The following is a 22,870-nucleotide window of genomic DNA, read 5'->3' as shown; positions in this document are numbered from 1 at the left end:
ACCTTCAGACCTGGAACAGCTCAGACTATGAGAGTCCGCTGTGGTCCCAGGAGGCCGGGTAGATGGGGAGGGGGTGCGGGGATGCATGACTTTGGCCAGATGACCCTTCACCACTTTCTCTCTACCCTGGGCCAGGCTAAGCTGCAGGGGGCTCGGCTCAGGACCGCGAACAGAGGCCGGGCTGAGCCTTCGAGGTGGCCCTAAATCGGAGGGGTCAGCGGATCCCCGGGGAGGCTCCACACCTTGTTTGAACACGGCTCTGGCCAGCCAGCCTGAGATGAAAGCTTTCGCAGCCCCCTCGTCTGTAACCACCCGCCCCCCTCCGCACAAACCCCTTCTTTCTGCCTCCCATGAAAAGGAGCTGGGTTTAAAATTAATGTACCCACGGAGGCGGCGGCGGCGGCGTCTTTGCGCACAATACAGAGGGGATATTATGTGCCCAGAGAGAGCGTGTTTTGTTTGGGAGACGCAGACAGCAGGGTTGTGTTCTGGTGGTCATCTACAAACAGGCGGAGGAGGGGAGGGGGCGCGGGAAGGCCGGGCCGCGGGGCACACCGCGCTCGCTCCTCGCACGCACTGCTCCCAGGCCCGGCTCACAATTAAGCCCAGTATCAAACTGAGAAAGCATCGATTGAGGCCGGGCGGGCCAGGGAGCGCTGGCTCCGTCCCCGCGCGGCCGGCGCCGCCACCGAGCCCGAGCCGGGGAGGACGCGTCCGCTCCGCTTGGCCGTGCCCACGGCGGGAGGACGCCTGCTGTGTCCTCCGGTACATGATTAATCGGGCTCAGGGCAGGAAGCTGCAGGCGAGGATTCTGCGACAGGCAGCGCAGGGGAGGCGAGGGGAGGGAGGGAAGCGGGGGGAGGGAAGAGGAAAAAAGGTTTTAACGCTTTGAACGCTGGATCCAGCGCAGCGAAGGCCTCGTCCGCTGGAAGGAGGAGGAGGCGTGGAGGGGTCGCGGGAGAATGGGGCTGGGCGAGGGGGGCGGGAGGCTGTTTGTCTCTCTGCCCCGCTCTCGGCCTGGCCCTGGGTGGTTTGCTGCCTGTGCCCAAAACGGAGATCAAAACCGAGGTGCCGCTTCTGAGCGTGCAGACAAAGGGCTGTATTGTTCTTTCCCGAGCTTGGGTGTTTGCTCGCTCCCCCCTCGCCCCCCACTCCTCCCCCTACCCCACCCCCGCCAACCCCTCCGCGGCCCAGGCTTCAGGAATCCGGCTGGATCCGGTGGCCCCAAGTGGTAGGGGACCCAGGCATCCGGCTCTCCCAGTCCAGCGGGAGCCGGCGTCCCTCCCTTCCCCCACCCCTCGGGCTCACTGCACCTGCGGGGCCGGGGTTGGGGGGCGGTGGGGGGCGGCCACTCTCCCCGACATCCGGGCCCTCCCGCCTCCCCCGCCTCATCTCGCCTGCGACCTTGCAGCTGGGGCGTGCCAAGGAGAGATTAGAGACAATTAATATATTAGGCCTCTAATTGCTGGGTTTGGGGGCCGAGGGGAGGGGGTGCTGCAGTGTGGCAGAGAAGCTGCGGAGGGCGGTGTTCGCTGAGGGAGGAGCCCAGCTCTCTTTAGCACCCGGGCTAGCTAAAAGTCCTCGGTAAACGGCCCCCAGGGGCCTGCGGGGTCTCCCCCCATCTCCTTCACCTTTCTCATGGAGGGTGCACCTTAAAACGCTTGCAGTGTAGGACCCAGAACACACACACACACAGACACACACAGACACACACACACACACGATATAGACCTAGGCTTCTGCACCAAGCCTGTTACCCCACAGCCCACAGCCATGCTGGCCACACTTGAGAATATGCAGAGCATGGCCACTTCTCCCCCGGCACCAGACACCCCCGCAGATGCACACAAATCCCCATCACTAACTGGCAGTGTGACCTTGGGCAAGTCAATTCCCCTTCTCTACACCTCAGTTTTCTCATCTGTCAGAAGAGAAGCCAGGGCTAGACTGATTTACGGTTCTTTCCAGCTCTTAACAGGCTGTTTCTTTGATTTCCCTCAACCCTGCCTTATCTCTCATTCACTCCACAAAGCCCCCCATCTCAGGGCCTGGGGTTCAAGTATTTTAGGTCCCCACACCCCCACATCCCTCCCACGACTGTACCCCAACTGTCACAATGATGAGACCCTTCCCTCCAGCCCAGCCTTCTGGCCTCAAGGCAGCTGCTGTTTCCTGCAGTTTCATTCCTTCCTTCAACCCCCCACTTAGACAGCAGTCTCTCCCCCCCACCCCAGACACTCACACCCACAGCCCGAGGTCTGTGGCTGAGCCGTGTCATCTTTAATTAAAGGCAGCCAGAGCCAAGCAGAGAGCCTGGGATCTAGCCCGGGCCTTAGGAACTCTAGCACAGCAGTACAGCATTGGGCTGGCAACAGGGATGACCTGGGGCCAGGGGAGGTGGGGAGAGGGGGAGCTAGGGAAATGGGGGCTAGCACGGAAGCCCTGGCTTTTTCCACCCGCCTGTGAGTTGATCCACCAGGCTAGGCTAGGAGTGTGCTGGCGTCAGCTCCGAGGTGTCCCTGGCTAATCCGCATGGCTGCTCCAAGAGGGGGAAAGGAGGAGGAAGAGGAGGAGGGCTGGGGTGGTGGTGGTTGTTTTTTTTACACTAACTGAAGCAAGGAGGAGAGGAAGTGGAGAGAGAGCAGGGCCCCTGGGGACAATTGCAGAACCGACTACAGGCCTGGGGAACGAGCAGGTTTGGCTTTGGCTGGGGAGAAGGCAGTCCTGGGGGGGAAATGTCTGCGTGTGTGCAGTAAGGAGACAAACAAAGAGACATTCACCAGGCTTGCCCCTCCCAGCCTACCCCATAGCTGGCTCCCTCCCTCCCCTGGGGAGTTTCTGCCTTTGCACACCTCTCACCCCCAGAGCTCAGAACCATTCCCAGACCCCCGCCCAAACCGCGCCCCCCCCATCCTACACACAGGCCTTCCACACACCACAAGACACAGAGGGACCTGTGGCCTTACAGCATGCTAGACTGATTGGGAACAGGCCTCGCTCAGGGCCCTGACTCCCAGCTCCCTTCAGTGTCAAGTCCAAACCCCTCCAAAGATGAAAGATGGAGGAAGAGGCAGTGTTCCAAAAGACCAGGTGAATACAGCCAAGGGAAGCTTTCTCTCCTAACTAGGAGGTCGTTCTCTAGCCCCTGCCCCATCCACAGCCCTCTGGCCCACCCAGAAATTTGTCTGACTGACCCAATCACACGCAACTCTGGGTTTGGGGGGTTGAGGGGAAGGGTTGCTCTACTCTACTCTGAGATAATGAATCAAAGCCCCATCATTTACCTCTTGGCCTTGGTCACCACCAGCACTGGTCAGGTACCAAGTCAGAGATTAGATTTAGAGCTGGAAGAAGTGGTCTGGTCCAGCCTCCTCATTTTACAGATGAAGAATTCAGTCTGAGAGAGGTTGACTTGCTCAGGGTCACACAGCTAGTACTACTGGCAAAGCTGGGATTGTAATTCTAGCTTCAAATCCATCACACCTTCCATAGTACCTCAGTGGCACTGTGAGAATCAGCTCAGAGTCCTGATGGTTGGCATCTATGGGCGGGGCTAGGAGCTTTCCCCCTATGGTCAGTAAGACCTCCCTGGTCTACAAGCCTATAGTGGAATATTGTCAGATTCAATGTCTTTGGGGGAGGGGTGGTGTGAATGAAAGGCCCATAAGGGGGTTAATGTCCTCAGAGTGTCCTTGGAGAAGGGGGATGACAGCAAAAGAGGGAAGGGTGAAAAAAAACTGCATTTAGCTCCCATATGATCATCAAGTCATAGATACAGAACTGGTAAAGTTCTTACAAGGCATCTAGTTCTTTCTCATCATTTTACAGATGAGAAAACAAATGCATAGAAATTAAATTACTTGCCCAAGGTCACATAAGTAGTAAGAGCAGCTAGGTGGTGAGCCTAGTAAATAAAGCAGCAGGCCTGAAGTCAGGAATATTCATCTTCCTAAGTTCAAATCCAGCCTCAGACACTTAACTAGCTGTGTGACCCTGAGCAAATCACTTAACTCTGTTTGCCTCAGTTTCCTCATCTGTCAAATGAGCTGGAGAAGGAAATGGCAAACCACTCTAGTATCTTTGCCAAGAAAACCCCAAATGGGGTCGTAGAGTCAGACATGACTGAAAAATGACTGAACTGAACACAAGTAGTGAATGGCGTATTTGGAACTTGAACCCTGAACCTTCTTTATTCCAAATTTCCATGTTTAAGGCTAACCCAAACCTTCTCGGGTCTCCCTCATATATCCTTCCTGGAAATTGTGGAACTGAAACTACTGGTTCATGATGTGGGAGATAAAATACTGGGCTAACAGGCTTGGGTTTAGATTCTGCCTCAAATCGTACTAGCTATAAATAATAAATCAGAAATAAATAAAAAATCATAGACATGCCACGTAAACTTTGGGGCTGCTTTCTCATCTCTGAAGTTGGGATGATGATACCTATACTCCCTATCTCACAAGATGGTTGTGAGGAAAACACTTGGCTAACTTTAAAAGTGCTATTTAAATATGTGTTATCCACTGACTGCAATCATGTAAATGATAACAACCAGAACACACATACACCCTTACACAAAACTTGAACACTGTGCTGTAATGACCAGGAAGGAGTTAAGAAAATGAACCTTCCCTGCCTTCTTTACAGAGGTGGGAGGCCTGTAGGTGTGGAACATGGCATAGATTGTCTGACATGGTGGAGATCAATTTTGCTAACCAGTTTCTTCTCTTTTTTATTCTTTGTTACAGGGGACATCTCTCTAGGTAACAGGGTGAGGAGAAAAGTTTATTTGGAAATAAAGGTGATGTTAAAAAAAGATGGAAATAAAAATTTAGTAATAATAACAAATATGTATTAGAATTTATACCTCCTTTATTCAACTCAAAATGTGTTGGGAACTTCACATTATTTCCCTCATAAATTCTATGAGGGAAAGAATCACGTCTTATCCAGCTCTTTCTCCTCCCCACAATATCTAATATGAGTCAAGGCACACTTGGTAGTATTCAATAAAGACTTGTGGAGTGATTAAAGATTGAATTGTTGAGTGATTAAAGTTCTTTTTAAAAAATAAAATTGCATTTTGCTTAATTAGTGAAAATTCTTCTTTCTCTCCTCTTTCATTCCCCTATTAGAAAAGAAAGAAAAAACAAAACTCTTACAACAAATATGCAGAGTCAAGAGAAACAAATACTCATTTTGGGCATGCTCAAAAAATATGCCTCCATAGTTGGTCTGACTCCATCTCCTTTTGATCAAGAGATGAGCAGTATGTTTCATCATGAGTCCCATAGAATTGTGGTTGGCCCTTTCTTTGATCAGACTTCTTTAGTATTTCAAAGTTATTTGTCTTTACAATTTTGTTATTATATAAATATTTATTTTGGTTCTGCTTACTTTGTATCAGTTCATACACAGTTTCCCAGGTTTCTCTAAAACCCATATGCATCATTTCTTACAGGACCATAGTATTCCTTCACCTTCATATGCTATAATTTATGCACCCATTCCCTAATTAATGAGAATCCCCCTCAGTTTCCATCTCTTTACCACTGCAAAAAGAACTGTTATAAATATTTTTGTACACATGGGTCTTTTTCAAAAAGCAACTATTTCCCCAAAATATAAACCAGGGAGTCTGGGGCTAGGCATCCCTGTTCTCTAACCATTTGCTTCTCACCTTCAGGCCCCACCCAGAAGCTGGCACAACAAATCTCTTCCAATCTGCTTCATCTGGCCTCTTTACCTCTAGCTTTAATTGACTGCTGGGAAGTCTGACTGACTCCTTCAGCTATGACCAAGTTGTTGTTGTAGACCAAGTAGTCTTTTTATAACATATCAACACATATTTCCATACAACCAAGTAGTGTTGAAGAAAGAGGACTGGACTTGGAAGCAAGAGAAACCCATGTTTGTATATATGTGCCCTCATTGCTTCTTCATCCATAATATGGGGATGATAACAGCAATATTCGTCTCCTCACAGCACTGTTGTTAGGATCAAACGGGGCGATGTGCATGCAGCACTTTGCAAACCTTGAAGTGTTTTGGATCTGGATCTCAAAGATATCCACTTCACTCTGCTGGGAGCCTGGGGAGACTGGTGACCTTAAGGTTTCTGATTTAGGATTCTGATTTGAAGACACGTCTTATCCCCACATAATCCCCATTCTCCCTTTACCAGACTTTTGTTACCAGAGTCTCTGAGACTCAAGGTCTCATGAAATCCTTAATGGCCATGATGGAAAAATCCTGGTTCAGAAGGAATCTTTAAGGTCATCTATTCCAAACTCCCCTAGGCTGCCAGTAGAAAAAAAGAAGAGGATATCCATAGGACTTGAAACTCAGTTTCTCCAGGCTCTAGGCACCACTGGTGGCCCTGGAACAGCCTGCCTGAGATAGAAGTAGTGAGATAAGGAAAGCGAGAAGTGTCAGGAGGAGGGAAATAAAAAACTTCGAAAGTACCCCTAGAAGCATTCATTCCCAGGCCACTGAAGCACACGGGCAACCTGTGAGGCACCTCACTCAGGGGCCGCTTCAATAGGCTTCTGCTTGGTCCCCCTGACATTCCAGTCTGTCCTCCATTCTACTATCAAAATCATCCCCCGAAAGTATAATTTTAGCCACATCTGTCTCCCACTCCATAAACTCCACCAGGTTCCCTATTACCTTCAGGATCAAATATAAAACCCTCTGTTTGGTTTTTAAAGATCATCATAACCCAGCCCTTCCCTGCCTTCTCCATATTCTTATCCGTCGCTCCCTTCCATGGACTCATCACTGTTCCTCCAACCAGATGCGGTGTTCATCCTTCGTTGCCAAAGAAGACTATGCCATCGGACAAGTAATGACATGACTTGCACTTGACTTTGTTTTGAGTGAGGGAGGGCTGTGCAGGTCACCAGCCTCACTTCTCCTCCAGAGCCATCTGAATCCAGTGACCAGATATTCATCAGGATGACTAGAGATGACCCAGGATGAGGCAGTTGGGGTTAAGTAACTTGCCCAAGGTCACACAGTTAGTACTGAGTGTCAAGTGTCTGAGGTGAGATTTGAACTCAGGACCTCCTGACTCCTGCACTGGTGCTCTATCCACTGCACCTCCTAGCTGCCCTCCAACCAGATGCACAATCTTCCTACTCTAGGCCTTTTCTCTGGCTGCCCTACCATGCATAGAACACTCTCCCTCCTCATCTCAGTCTCCTGTCTTCCCTGGGCTCCTCCAAGACCCAGCTAAAATCCTACCTTCTGCAAAAAGCCTTTGTCAGCAGCCCTTAAAGCTAGTGCCTCTGCTCCCCCAGCCCACCTTCCACATTATCTCCAATTTGCCATTTATCTCTTTGCCTGTTATTATCCTGTGAGCTCCTTAAGAAGAGGGTCTGATTTTATGCCCTTGTCTGCCCAGTGCTTACTTAGCACAGTGCCTGGCACATAATAGGCATTTCATAAATTCTTGACGTGACTTAATAAGGTTTCTCTGTTGCCTGTACCTAAGGTGGGATCTTTCACCAAAGATGGGAGTTCCCCCTGCTTGCCTCCATCCTAAAGGAGAGATCAGTTCTGTCTTACCTACCTCCTTTCCCAGTCCCCAAATACCCATGGCAGAGAAGGGGAGTAGAGTTCAGAGTCAGTTCTTCTGACTCCTTGCAGACTTGATTCCTCTTACCTCATTTCCCTTTTCCAATCTCCAGAAGGATTTGGGCACCCCTACTGCACTTATTCTCACCTTAATAGGGTATTTATGTCCCAATCTTATATACTCTATTAAATTTTATGCTCTGAAGGGGAAGAGATAGAATCTTAATCACCTTTGTAACCCCCAGAGCTAGACACATAGTAGGCATTTTATAAATGTTTGTTAAATTGAATTCCTCCCTTAAAATGGGTAGAAGAGAGAAAGGGTAGAACTCATGAAATGTCAGAGCTAAAGGAGAGGGCCTTTGGAAAGGCTTGCATTCAATCCCTCCTTTTACAGATGAGGACACTGAGGCACGGCAAGGAGATGGAAATTATCTAGACCAGGGACCTAGGCCTCCTGACTCTCAGCTCTGTGAAAGTATAGGAGAAGTGGAGGTGAACACAAAGAGTCCCCAGCATCCAGGTTAACCCATCCAGCCACTACCTCCAGGCAGAGTTATCTGCAGATAGAAGTGGCCTTCAAAAACACTAAAGACCTGTGACTTCTCTGACCAGCTCACCCAGCTTTTTTGCTAATCCCTTCTAAATCCTTACTGGGCTGCTGCTGTCATGTCAGCCCGATCTCTCTCTCTCTCTCTCTCTCTCTCTCTCTCTCTCTCTCTCTCTCTCTCTCTCTCTCTCTCTCTCTCTCTCTCTCTCCCTCCTCTCTCCCCCCCCCCAAGCACACACCCCAATGACCCTTCCTGTCTACCAGAATCTCTGGAAATGGAGGCACAATCAGCATCCCTAAGGGAGAAAGTGCTCAGATCACTCGCCTCCCTTCCTTGGTACCATTGAACATCATCTCCATTTCCACTGACTCTGCCCTTCCAGTACTATCTTTCCAAGGAATCACTCTTAGCAATGAATCAGCTTAATAATGGGAACACCAGGAAATCCAAGACAGGGAACCAGATAGACACATGCTCAATCAGGGATAAGGGTCTGGGTGGGGGAGGACAGGGAGAACAGAGGGTAGCCTTGGCTGTGGGAAGTAACTCTGGATTGTTTGTATGTCATTTAATAAGTTAAATCCTCCCTCCCCTCCTGCTCCTACCCCCTCTTTCAGGGTAGCCAGGTATAGGGCAGTCAAAACTGACAACCTGGCTCAAGCAACGGAGCTCTCAATTATCAACCAAGAGACAGACCAGATGATGAGTATCCCTCTGACATTCACTTTCCCCATCCATGGAATGGGCATAATCTTTGAACTCTGTTTTACAGACAAATTGAACACTGAGAAAAATTCACATCAACCAATATCCTAAGATCCACATTCAAAAGCTATATGTAATGGTCTAGGCATTAGGGAGAGAAACCTAGATAAATAAGAAAAGGCCTTATCCTCAAGGAATCCTCAGTTTAGTATGGGAAATGGGATCTCTACAAACATAAACATAATGCTTGTTATAATTTGATAAGTGTATCCCACGTCTGCCATTTACTATCTGGGTGACCTTGAGGAAATCATCTGTCCTCTCTGGACCTCAATTTCTTTGCCTGTAAATTGATCATTGGAGTAGATCGTCAAGTTTTAAACCCAGGTTCTCATCATTCCATGAGCATAAAAAATTATGAGATCAGATGAGAATACCTTTAGCTGATTAACGAAGACTACAAGGAATGAGTAGCATTGATCAGGAAAAGATGTAAACATATAAAGATCTCAGCACACAAGGGGTGAGCTAACAAGGCAGGAACTGGAACCCAGCTCCTCTGACTTCCAAGCCAGGCTCTTTCCATAGCCCCATTCTGCCTTCTTCAAGAATGGGGATAGCAAGGGGGGAAGAGACGTATTTCAGGTGAAAAAAACAAGCAAAGTCAAGGAGATAAAGGGGCATCAGTAGAAAGGAGGTGGCAAAGACCCCAAATCATATCAATTCTACCCCCTGAACATTTCTTCTGGGACTATCATTCCAGATGAGGCAGCTACCTGTGCAGGAGGAAAAGGACCAGATTTAAAATCAGAGGCCCTGAGTTCAAGTCTCATTCTGCCTTTTACTGTCTTTCCTGGAGCTCTCCAACATGTCTTTCTTACCGAAGAAACTCATCACTGGGAAATCTCATTATGCTGCAAAATCAGATCTGCCTGGTACTAGCATCCCAGCCCTCTAACCTTCTAATTGGACCTTATGACTGGAAAGCAGGACCATGGGCTCCAGGGCCTCTGTGTGAATGGGGAGCAAAGCAAATGTTTTCTTCCTATTTACGACCAGCTTCATATGCTGCCAACATGCCCCCCCCCCCATCTGGGTACCTTCCTCCTCTTTTTGGTTTCCTTTCATGTGTTGTTTTCCCCCATTAGATTGTAAGCTCCTTCAGGGCGGGGACTGTCTATGTTTTTATTTATAGATTTTTATCTGTATTTTATTTATTCTATTTGTATACCCAGTGCTTAGCACAGATTCTGGCACATAGTAGGCATTTAATGTTGATTGATTGATAGATTTGTGATATTGGGTAAGTTACTTAAACCTCACACTGTTTTCTCAACTTTAAAATGAGAGGGTTGGGCTAGATAACCTCTAATGTCCTTTGCAGCCCTGAATTTTGCCCTAATGATCTGGCATCACCTGACACTCTTCTATACTGAGGATCTTCCATCCTTTTTATTCCAGTTGTAGTCGGGTATTGTCAAATGTATTCCTACCTCCATCCCAATCACCAGCCTTTGCCTCTGCCAGGCTCCCTTGCCACTGCCACCACCCACACACACACCCTTTATCAGAGACTGAAATTAATTTTCCCTTGGCATAAACTGGTTTTGATGAGCCCATGTCTCTGGCAATTTATCATGGATGACGCTGGGAGGGAGGGAGAAACATGACTTATGGGTATACTCACCCTGGTCTCTGCACTGTCTCTAATGGCTCCATCCCTGTCCCCCTAAATCAGTCCACAGGCAGAGAATGGGTCTCACGAGACTTAGGTTTGGGGGGATGGGGACGGAGAGGTGCACCAAGGTCCCCCTCCCAGATGCCTCCGGTAAGAACTGGAGGCCACAGTGCAGTCTGAAATAGAAACAGGAGGTGACTTCATCTGAGTCCTGCTCTCTCTTAACCCTGCCACCCTTGGGCATCAGATTCTCCCTGCACCTGTCCCATATTCCCCTTGATGGCCATGAGGGGCTGATTACTAAAAGGTAGGGGCTCAGCCCATAAGAACCTTTGAAAATCCCCTCTCCTGCTCTGATCTTTGTAAAACCCCACCAACTCTGGTCTCTCCCCAGACAGACATCTGGCTTCCTATCTTCTCTCCCTCCCCCATTCTTTATCTATCCTCCCCCTTCCCAGACTCCTCACGGAGTTTGGGCTCTGTGACTCCCTGCAGTGGCCTCTTCCCAGGGAAGAGCTCCCTGCTGTGGGCAGCAGATGAAGTGGTTGTCATCCAATCAGCATTTTCCAGGTGGCAACATCGCCATGAAACCCTTACTTCCCAGAGACAAGATCCTAGGGGGCCAAGGTGGTCTTTTGCCTATTCCCACCTCTCCTTTCTGCAGTGCTTCTGCCCACCCCAGCCACCTAGGTTCTATTCCTGCTCTTAGGTGCTGGCACTAATCCTTGGTTCAGCATTATTACCTGATGAGACTTAAGGTGTTTTTCCTGCAAAGGAGAGGAATTTATATTGTTTGTATTTTAACAAATACCACAGGAAGTCCCAAAGAAATGAAGTTCCAATAGTAGAATTTCAGGCACTCTGACAGGCATCTGGGGACTTGATACCAGGGCACTTCCTAGGAACATTCATTGGGCCTTCTCTATCTGTCATATTCCATACTCTGAGATATAGTGTATGGACATCACATCAGACTTCAACTCAGGAAGACTTTTACATCTACTGGCTCTATGACCCTGGGCAAGTCATTTAACCTGTCTGAGAGCCCCATTTTCCTCATCTCTAAAATGCGAATATAATATATGTTATGTTTAAGAGTAATTATGGGGCTCAAACGAAGTAATGCTACAATAACCACTCACTTCTCAGGGTTTCTGTAAGGATAAAGTGAGCTAATATTTATAAAATGCTTTACAAACTCTAAAATTCTATATTAACAATAATAAGTTATCATTTATATAATATACACACACACATATCAGTTCAGTTCAATCATTTCAGTCACACCTGACTCTGCACGACCCCATTTGGGGTTTTCTTGGCAAAGATACTGCAGTGGTTTGTCATTTCTATCTCCAGTTCATTTTACAGATGAGGAAACTGAGGCAAAAAGGGTTAAGTGATTTGCCTAAGGTCACATAGCTAGTAAGTATCTGAAGCTGGATTTGAACTTAGGTCTTCCTGATTCCAGGCCTTGTACTCTATCCGCTTTGCTACCTAGCTATATGTGTGTGTATGTATGCATTGTGTGTATGTGTGTATATATACATATATACATGCACATGTACATATATATACACATATGTGATATATATATTTATATATCCAGAAAACTAGCAAGTCACTCAACTATCTTTGCCAGAAAATCCAAAAATGGTCATAAAGAGTTGGATGTGACTGAAAAACAACTAAGTAGCAGCAGTGTGTGTGGGCATATATCACTTTAGTGAGCATTTACCTATAGCACATTAAGATTTGAAACGTGCTTCACAAATATTAGCTTATTTGATCTTTACAACAATCTTAGGAGGTTAGTGCTATTATTATCCCCATTTCACAGATGGAGAAGTGGAGATCAAGTGGTTAAGTGACTTGCTCAGGGTCACATAGCTTATAAATGTCTAAGGCTCGATTCGCACTCAGGTCTTCCTGACCCCTGCTCTATCCTCTGTGCCACGTAACTACCTCGTAAATGTAAACTTCTATTATTTCTCCATGAGGTGTTCTCCCTGAGTATTTCTCCTGAGTGATTCAGGGATCATTTCCATTCAACAAACATTAAGTGGATACTATATAATATTAGGGCTACTATGGGGCAGAGACATGGTTCAGTGGATAGAGCATGAAGCCTAGAGTCAGGAAGATCTGAGTTCAAATTTGACCCCAAATACTTACTAGCTCCGTGACCCTGGTCAAGTCACTTAACCTCTACTTTCCTCTGCTTCTTTACATGTAAAATGAGGATAATAACAGCACATACCTCCCTGTGGTTATCATGGAGATCATACGAGATCTTTATAAAGCATTTAGAACAGTGCCTGGCACAAAGTAGGTGCTATGTGAATGTTAGGTATTATTATTGTTTTTAGACAATTATGTGAGGCACTGGGGGTGATGAATATGCAAGGATGAAATAAGACAGTCCTTTGGGGTTCAGTAGTTGACAAGAAGTACGAGAAGTACACAAAACTGCACAGCATAGAGTATAATCTAGTAAATGCAGAGGGGATGTACCAAGTGTCAGGAGAGATCTAAGGATGGAGATCTTCCCCTTCTCAAACACTCTGCTGTGGGTCAACTGGATCAGAACCAGAGAAAGTGAGATCTTGAGGGAATCTTAGAGATCCCCTATTTCAGCCCTCTCCTCTTCTACTGGAGAGACTCAAGACTAGAGACCTAGGCAAGGTCACACCACTCATTAAGTGGAGAAGTCAGGACCAGAGCCTAGAGTTCCTAATTCCCATGGAAGAACTCCACCCCTGGGACCCATGTCCTTTTTTTTTTCATCCATCTCCTATGCCTATTCACCTAAGAAATAAAAATTCTTGGATATTGTTTGCCTTTTCAAGGGTGGGGTGTAAGAGACAGAAAGAATTTGGAAGTTAATTTTTTTAAAAATAATGGTTCAATATTTATCTCAGTGACCAAATCAACACCAACATTGCTTCTGAAAAGGTGGGTCAAGTGACTCTCCCACAGCTTCACACGTTGTCTCTCTGACTTACCAAACCTCCACACCCTTTCCTGTCCACCAGTCCCAAATCCTAAATCTCTGATCTTCTTGTGTTGTCTCCTCCTACTGAAATATAAATTTCTTAAAGTCAGGGGCCCAGTTAACATAAATAATTTTTGTTCACATTCAATTTTATTTTTATTCATATTCAAATTATTCATAATCAGTCAGCAAGCACTTATTAAGTTACTATTGTGTGCAAGGCATTGTGTTAGATTCTGGGGAGACAGATCCAAAAATAAAAGTCTCTGACCTGTAGGAATTTATTTCTTCACTCATGTGTGTTCACAGCGGACCCTCTATCAGTCATATGGACTAACTGATACTGGATACTGGGAGGCAAGGGAGGGTGGGAACAGCTCCCTCTTTCCCATGATTCTCCATGGTCATCCAGTATGAAGGGAAAAACAACTCCTGTCCTTGCTGCAACCTCAGAAATGCACGAGGTACAGTTCAGATTTTGGACAAAGGTCTGAGTAGGTCTTATTTTATCCAAATGACTGCTTTGCCCGTGGCTCTGAGAGCTGGCTCAGGGTTCTTGTGACAAGCTCAGGCCTATGACATCCCACCCCCCCTTCTCTCCCTCGGGCCCAGCTCCCCACACCCCGCTCCCTGCTCCCCGCTCCCGCCTCCCCATGCTTCTCTCCCACCCCCTACCCAGCAGGAAAGTAGGAACAGCTCTTCAAAGCCAACAGCCTCTGAAATGAGGCCGCGTGAGATGGCGGCCACAGCAGGAGGAAAGCACCAGGCTCCCCCAGCCTCCCTCCTGTGCTGCAGTCAAGGCTGGATGGAGCCAGGCAGAGCCCAGCCAATCATTTCCTCCAGACCAGGGTTGGTTCACCCCACCCTGCAGAGTCTGAGAGGGTAGAGGAGAACACGGGGAAGGAGGGCACAAGGTGATGGGGGAGAGGACCAGTTTTAGGGAAGACAGACAAGAGCTATTAAGTAGATTTGCGTATGGGATTTCTGAGTGAGCCACTCAGGCACCCTAGGCCCGACTCCTTTCTTCCTGTCCCAGCCTGGCAGCTTAGCCAGAGCTGTTACACGGAGGCTGGTCCTTTTTTATCTCCAGGGACCCACGCTGGAACCTACCCAGTTGCCAGGGGGATTCACAGCATCCTGGGATGTCAGAGCTGGAAGGAATCTTAGAAATCATCCAGTTCAGGCCTTCAGCAAGTCTGTGTATACTGCCTACCAAATATGAAAGGAAATAAATTCTAGAGTTTACCATGCCTATTCACCAAAGAAATAAAATTCTTAGTTATTGTTTGCCTTTTCAAGGTATGGGAGTGGGGTGGGAGGGACAGAAAGAATTTGGAATTCAATCTTTTTTAAAGAATGTTAACAAATTTTTACATGTAATTAGGAAATATTTAATGAAATAAAAATATTAAGAAACAAAATTCAATAAATTGTTTAATTTTTCATAAAGGCAACTTTATTCAGTACATAAAAATATTTTTTCATCAGTACTATTCCTTTTGGAATATTTCAATAGGATAATGCAGTTATTTACCAAATAGTCTCTATACCCTTGTCAAGCTTCTTATACCCACTGTGGGTATGCATACCCCATATTGGAAACCTTTGTTCCAGCCCAATCCCCTTGTTTTACAGCTAAGGCCCAAAGATGCTAAACTCTCCCTTGTCAGAAAACAGTCCTGAATATTAAGCCCACTAAGCACCCCAAGCCTGAGGAAGAAAGAGAGGAAACAAACATTTATTAAGCTCCTACTAGTACCATGTGCCAGGCATTCTTGCTATGTGCTATATTAATATTATCTCATTTGATCCTCATAGCAACCCTGGTAAGTAGATGCGGTTATTATCTCAACTTTACAGATAAGGAAACTGAGGCTAACAAGATTAAATGCCTTGCCCAGGTGTGACTTGCCCAGGGTCACATAGGTAGTGAGTAACTGAGGCTGGATTTGAACTCAGATCTTCCTAACTCCATGACCAGCTCTTGCTACTGCAACACCTATCTGCCTCAGGGGGCCCTGGCTATTTCAGCAGAATAGGGAGAGAATCATGTGGATCAGTGTGTAGTTGAAAGAAATAGATCTCTCTGCCCCTCACCAGGGCTTAGGAAGATACCCAGATGAGTTGTCTTACCTATCTATAGTTAACACTCCTTTCTCAGCCAGATAGAATGTTTACTATGGTTAATGCATGAGAAGAGAATTCCCAACCTCTGCTCAGAAAATGTTTTCCTAAGGCCTGCCCCCATCATCCCTAAGAGTCAGAGCAGAGTAAACAATGACGTGTGTGATGAATACAGAGAATCATGAAAAGATCTACATGACCTGATGTAGACTAAAGTAAGCAGAACCAAGAAAACAATATATACAGTAACTAAAGCAGTGTAAATGGAAAGAATGATGATACATCAAAAACTCTAAAGTAAATGTAACAAAATTATAAAGATCAAAGAGGACTGGAATGAAGAGACAGGAGACGATACCCCCGACCTAACCCTTCTTCCTGCACGTGAGAGGTCCACAAGTGTTATACATTGCATGTTTTGGGACTATTTCAATGTAACTATTAGTTGTGCTGACATTTCTTTCCTCTCTAAAACAAAGTCATATGGGCTGGCTCTGGGGGAGGGGGGGGGGATAGTTAGGGTAACTATGGTGTTAGAAACAGATATCAATAAAACTTTTTTTTAAGTCAGAGCAGAGCACACAATGGGTAGTGGCCAACCACTCAGGCTATGAGGCAAGTGTGTTGGGATGGTATTCCAGGGATTGCCCTGAGCCGGGCTCACACTAGCATATCCCTCAAATGCCCAGAAAAGTTGATGACAGAGTTTGATTGATTGCCAACTCCCATCTCCTACCTGTTTTTTCTCTCTAGAAGCCACACATTTCCCCTTCCCCACCCTCTTCTTAGAACCTAGGAGATTCCTTGGGTGAGGAGTGAGGCCCCCTTCTGTCTTCACTATCCTTTCAAAAAGATTTGTGGAGTTCAAAGTGTTGTTTCTTAGGATTTTCATATAATATCCTCATTTCTCTGCAGATGCTACCTCCTCCTGCCCCTCCCCCCCCACATGCACACACATGAAATCATCTGTCAGCCTAATATCCTGAGGCTGAATCTAGAGGCCAAAAATCCAGGGGGGTTGGGAGGACAGGGGAAGGTGGTTCACAAAGGCCATATTGCCTTCAAGTATAAAAAATCCTCACTGCCTCAATCTTAACTCCAATAAACTTCAGCAAATGTTTCTTAAGTACTTACTAAGAATGGATCACAATGCTCAGCACTGGGGCAGATACTAAGTCCTCACATGTCTATCTGGAGAGGCACATGGAATGCATAGGAGAGAGGTAGGCCAGGAAAGAACCACATGCAAGCCGGACAGCTTTGGAAGTTACATGTTAAATTTATTATAAATTTTAAAAGAAAAGTAAGCTGTACATGATGAAGATCCACAGTTTCTTCATTTCTCTGTTCTATGTATATGAACATAGCTATGTATATGTATATGAAAATACATATGTATGTATGTATATGAAAATAACTATGCATACGAAAGTAACATTTGATTTGGTTTGTTTAGGATAAATGAATGGATGGATGAATGAATAAAAATACGTGTACAAGACATTATCCCTGTCCCCATGAATCTAGGTTGAAGAAGGTACATACACATAAACAACAACACACATGTACATACACAACTATAACAATATGATTGTGTTAAGTACCTGAATTCCGTGGCCATCCTGAAGGGAAAGATTTGAATTCTGGGAAAGATTGTGGAGATAGGATTGATAAGACTTGGAGACTGATTGAATAGAATCATAGCTATTTTTTATATAACACTTTAGAGTTTGCAAAGTGCCTATATGTGACCTCATTTAAATCTCACAATAACCCTTCAAAGTAGGTACTATTATTAGCCCCAGAGGTGTGCTCATAAATGGTTTAACAACCAGCTCTCCAGGAAAATGTTCCATGTACAAAAACTTTTAAATTTAATTTGCATTAACAGAAAATGTTAATGCACATTAAAATTACTTTCTTAAGTCTAAGCAATCAACAAAACAAATCAAGTCCTGATTTCCAGCATTTGCCAATTTCCAAGGTATGAATACTCACATTGAAAATCTGACCATCTTGGAGCTCCAGCACACTCCTGATTATCCTCCATTTTACAGATGAGGAAACTGAGGTACAGAACAGTTCAGTGACTTGACCAGGGTCACACAGCTAATAAGTGTCCAAGATTTGAATTCAAGCCTTCCTCATTCCAAGTCCAACCTTCTACTATACCACCTAACTGCCTCAAATAATCTCTGTGTGACCTTGGTCATTTAACTTCTCTCAGCCTCAGTCTCCCTAGGACATAGAAGTAGGAGGTAGGGAGAGGCTTGAGGGTGACTCAGAGACCGTGAACCTGGGTAACTATGAGGATGATGGCTTACTCAAGAGAAATAGACTAAATTTGGGGGATGCATGGATTTAAGGTACAAGCAGAACTGTACCCCAGATGGGGAAGTGATAGCATTTACATCTGAGCCCTAAAGAGCACTCTTGGAGGTTTGCTTATTTCCAAACAACCCTGTATCTCTAGATCCTCTGGGGAGATACCACTCTGCTTTGCTGCCACCATGGTTTTCCTTCTTAAGCTATGAGGGGGTATTTCTTCAAATACATACCCATTCTGGAGGAAGTAGAGAGAATTCTAAGTCCTTCAGATTTCAGAAGACCATTGTCTTTCTCCTTGTCTCTAGGGCAGGGGAGTGGTACCTCATGGAGCCCAGACACTCTCCCCAATACCTCTACTGTAAATATATGCTATTATGAGGAGAGGGGCTCTTTCTACCTGTTTCCTAACACTGGGACCTAGAGATTTGGAGGTGGGTGGATTCAGAGAGGGGAGAACAGCCTTGGGGCTCAGGAAGAGCAGATGGGTGACTGCAAAAAGGGACTAGAAAAAGACGTGAGTCCTAAGCAGCCAGACAAAGGATGACCCCAGGCAGGGCCAGGCCACCCCCCCTCCTTCTCTGCTCCCCCCCTCCCCTGCTGTCTGCGGCAGGCGGCTTGGCAAGGACTATGAGCCAAGCCTGAGTTCCTGCAGAGCGTGCTTAATGCAGAGCCGGTGACATTTCTGCCGTCAGAAGCAAAACAGGAACCCGGCCATTTTGATTGAGGGCGACCAGATCACGTTGGCAATTTAATCAGATTAGCGTGTTAGGGTTTTGACCAAGAAGTGGGTTCCTACAATCTCCCAGCTCTGTCTGGTTTTCCATCTTTCCTCCTGGGAAGAATTGGGGTCTTGAGCTCCTCACTGAGAGCTCCTTTGTGACACCCAAAGACCCCAGTATTGGTTGTAGTCCTCTGACCAAATGGCCCAAGGGACAGCTGAACATGAGATTTTATATCATCTAAAGTTGGACTAGGGGGCTAGGAGTGGAAAAGAGATATCTCTGAGCACTTTGGCTCTTAAGTCACAAAAAACCACAAGCTTCCTCTGTGCCCCTCCCCCCCCCCCCCAAGGCCAATTAATCTCCTGGGGTAGAAATTTAAATCCTTCTCCACCTGTCTAATTCTGGCCACACAAATCACTGGTAAGACAAAGCTTGTTCTGGATCAAGGATTTTTCACTTGGATTCCATGAATTTGTTTAATATTTTGATAAGCTGCATTTCAGTAGAATTGGTTTCCCTTGTAATCCTATGTATTTTATTTTATGCATTTAAAAACATTATTCTGAAAAGGGATTCATAGTTTTCCCCAGACTGCCAAAAGGGTACATGTCTCACACACACACACACACACACACACATACACACACACACACAGATTAAGAACCCTTGTTCTAGACAAGGAGTTGCAGATTAATAGAGCTAGAAGGGATCTTAGAGACGCAGTATGAGGTAATGGAAAGAATTCTGGATTTGTACTCAAAGGACCCCAGCTTCAAGCCCAGTTCTGCTACTTAGCTGTATGATTTGGGGCAAGACCTAACTGAACCTTAGTTTCCCCAGCTTAAGAATGAGAAAATTGGCCTTGATGTTCATTTCGGAAGTCCCTTCCAATTCTAAAGCCCATTTTACACAGGAGGAAACTGAAACGTGAGAAAAAGACTTGTCCAAGATCTCACAGCTTCAGAGGTTGGAAGCACGCACACACACACACACACACACACACACCATACAACTAAGCACAATGGGAGCAGGGGAACTAGCCTATGAGGGAAATGACTTGGACTCTCATGGTTGGAAAATACCCTTTACGCCTGACCCACAAATACAAAGAAGAAAGATAAATGTGGAAGCGGATGGGGCATTCCGGCGGCGGCTGTGGATGCTGCTGCTGCTGTTTCCAAGTCACCAGCACTGTTTAGCAATTAGAGGGTTAAGTTTCCTCCCCGTACTTGCTGCATTAACTGGAAAGGAATGAAGTGTCAACTATGTTCTCACCACAGCGGGCTGTTGGATAGCAACCCCCCCCTCCTTCAACCAACCCACCCCTCCTCCCCTCCCACTCCCCCCTCTGAGCGCGGAACGCACACCTCCCACTGCTTCGCCCAAATTATTCCCGATCCTCCAGGGACTCAGGATGCCAGACGAAATCGGCAGCCTGGCTCTGATTCATTGCAGAAGGATGCGGATGTAATATTCCCTCCTTAGCCAGGCTTTCTCGGCCAGGTCTTCGCCCCTGAGCGACCACTGGCCTGGGTCTACCCGGGAATGGGGTCTGAGGACGAGTCTGTGCATGGCCTGGAGCGGGGCGGGGGGGGGGGGGGGGGAAGCGGCCCTCTTCCCTCCCTGGATTCCCAACACCTCCCCCTGCACTCCCCCAGTTCCTGGGCTCTGCGGAAGGCAGGCCTGGGCGCGCTAATTAGCTTCCTATTTCGCAGTAAATAGGTCTGATTGGCGGTAATTTCCTGGCTGAGCCGCCGGCCGGGGATCGTTTGTCTCCGGCGCTTGTGAGCGCCGGGAAGGTGGGATGGGAACCTGGATCAAAGGCAGCTTTCCTTTCCCCCCACTAGGCTAAGCAGGCCTGAAAACTGGTTTGAAATGCCATCTAGCCCCCCCTTTTTATTTATAGTGCACCGTCTCCATGGCAACCGCGGAGGAGGTCACGGTAGCTAGGCCCCCGCGCGTCACCCCGCGCTGCTTGCCAACGGCCTCCGGGATTATGGTCTCGAAGACGCTCCCGCCCCTAGTGAGGGGGTGGGTGGGGGCAAGAGGAGCCCTAGACCTTAAGGGTCCCGAACGTGGTGGATCTGTAGTGGGTTGCCCTCAGCCCCGGAGAAGCACTGAGAATCTAGTTAAGGCATCGTGCAAAGAAGATGATGCCCTCTGGTCTTTGCAGAGAGCTTGGTGAAGGCGATGGGGCAAGACGTGAGGCCCGTGGGAACCAGAAAACCCAGTGGTTAATCCAGGCGTAGATAGTATAGACTGAAATGAGCAAATTCGGAAAGCCCAGGCCCCAGGACTGAAAACTGGATCCTCTAGCCGCTGTCCAGGCTCCTTAGTGGTTCGACAGCATAGATTCTCCAGACAGCATTACTTACCACTTCCACATAGCACAGATAGAAAAACTGAGGTCCGAAGAAATGAAGTCATTTGCCCAAGGTCGCACAGTTTAATCAGTGGCAGAGGCTAGACTACAGCCAAAATCTCATCACTCTTTATGAGTTCTCTACATTGTAATGATGACCCCAGTCCCCTCCCTGTTCCCTTTCAGTCCCAAAGGCCGAAGTGCTGTCCTGTTCTTGGCTCAGATTCCAACTCCCCACACCCACCCCTATTCCGAACAATCTGTCCCCAACCCTGAAAAACTGGGAAACTCCCTGCAGTGCAGGCATAGGACTACTGTAAGGCTGGTGGGTTGGCAACCAGTGGCTGCAAGGGGCCACTGGGATATACATTTATATGTACAGATTAGTAGAATATGTACATAGGATATAGATAGTGTATTGTAACAGAAAAAAAAAAAACAAAAACTGGGTTTGGAATGAACTGGTTTCAAATCCTAACTCTACTCATCCTGGTCAGTTTGGGCAGGTCACTTCCCACTTCGAGGCTGTAACTTCCCCCATCTGCTTTCCAAGGCTTCTTCCAGCCGTAAATCCTATATGTTTATATATAACCTTATGCTTAGAAAAGCGTGTCATGTTCTGCACAAACAAGGTATGATCATGTGTGTACACGAGTGGTTCTGAGTCAGTGGACGCTTGGGATGCGTATAGATGCCCGCATGTACCCCATAATCTGTGTGTCGCTGGCAGGGCCAGAGAATGCCTCCCTCCCGCAAGGCGGGCTCATTATCACCTCCGTGATTAAGGCCAGCTCTGCAGAGGCAGGGAGCCGGCGAGCCGCAGAGAGCCCGGCGCCGCGCTCAGCAGCCCAAGAGGAGCCCGCGCCAGCCCGCCCGCCGCCTGGAGCGCGGACAAGCGGAGGCCTGGAATCTCTACAGCCACTGCGTCCGCACACGAAGCCCTGGAAACCGGGCTCCCCGCGGCCACCGCCCGCCCCAGGCCTACTAGCTCCATAGCAACAGCTTCCTAGCCTTTCCCCTCCTTCTCCACCCCCATCTCCGGCCCCAGAAGCACCTGCCCCGCTGCGACTGGGGAGATCCTGGGGAGCTGGAGAGGGGTGATAGAATGGGGAGGGTGGAAGAAAAGGGGTATTAAGCAGTTCTGTGGCTCCACCGGATGCCGACTCAGGGGCTGAGAGCGGGGGCCGCTCCCGCCTGACTTCCTACAGACCCTTACCTCCTCTAGAGCTCTCCATCTCCACCATCACCACCACAGGCCCTAATCAGGCCCGGGTTGGAGGGGGTGGGGGGTGGCGGGAGCAGAGGCTAACCCGCGCGCTTGGCCCAGTTCTCACAGTCTCTGCAAGCCATTGCGGCGCAGGAAGTCCCAGACCCTATTGTGGCCAAGAACCCGGCTGTGCCGCCGTCCCAGGCTCAGAGCGGGGAGGCAGGAAATTCTGACGGATTATCCAAGTTGACCCCCAGGGTGTGGTGCGTGGGAGAGGAGCTGGCCAGCCAAGGAGGGGTTAAGCAGGCTCCCTAGAGGCTCTTTTCTATGCGCTGGTCAGCTGGGCTCGAGGCTCCAGCTGACCATGTGACCCCAGTTAGAGGCCTCAGAGCGCCTAACCCGAGGCCAAAGCAAGGCCCCTAGGTCCATTGATCCGCAAAGGGCCACTCTCCCCAGTAGTGGGAGCTTGGGCTAAACTGGGCAAGGTCCCTGGTTTTTGCCCCAACCAGGTTGGGTTCCCTCAGCCCAGCCCAGCCCATCACAGCCCGGGTTTTCCATCCGGCTCCAGCTCAGCAGTCGTCAGGGGACCGGGCTGACCTTCCTGAGCTGGGAGTTTC

General features: G+C 47.7%; 1 long non-coding RNA gene across 1 annotated transcript; it reads right to left on the bottom strand.

Annotated features, from left to right (window-relative positions):
* Nucleotides 1-19,140: 19,140 nt before the first annotated feature.
* Nucleotides 19,141-21,142, bottom strand: LOC140525935 (uncharacterized). Its single transcript, XR_011974160.1, has 2 exons — nucleotides 20,052-21,142; nucleotides 19,141-19,925 (listed from the first exon to the last, which is right to left on the bottom strand). It is a non-coding gene; the product is annotated as an uncharacterized lncRNA (long non-coding RNA).
* Between the last annotated feature and the right edge of the window lie 1,728 nt (nucleotides 21,143-22,870).

The sequence above is a fragment of the Notamacropus eugenii genome, chromosome 1 (genome assembly GCF_028372415.1).
Source record: "Notamacropus eugenii isolate mMacEug1 chromosome 1, mMacEug1.pri_v2, whole genome shotgun sequence".
Taxonomy (NCBI): Eukaryota; Metazoa; Chordata; class Mammalia; order Diprotodontia; family Macropodidae; genus Notamacropus; species Notamacropus eugenii.
The sequence above is the reverse complement of the archived record's forward strand: the minus strand, read 5'-3'. Positions and strand labels throughout refer to the sequence as shown.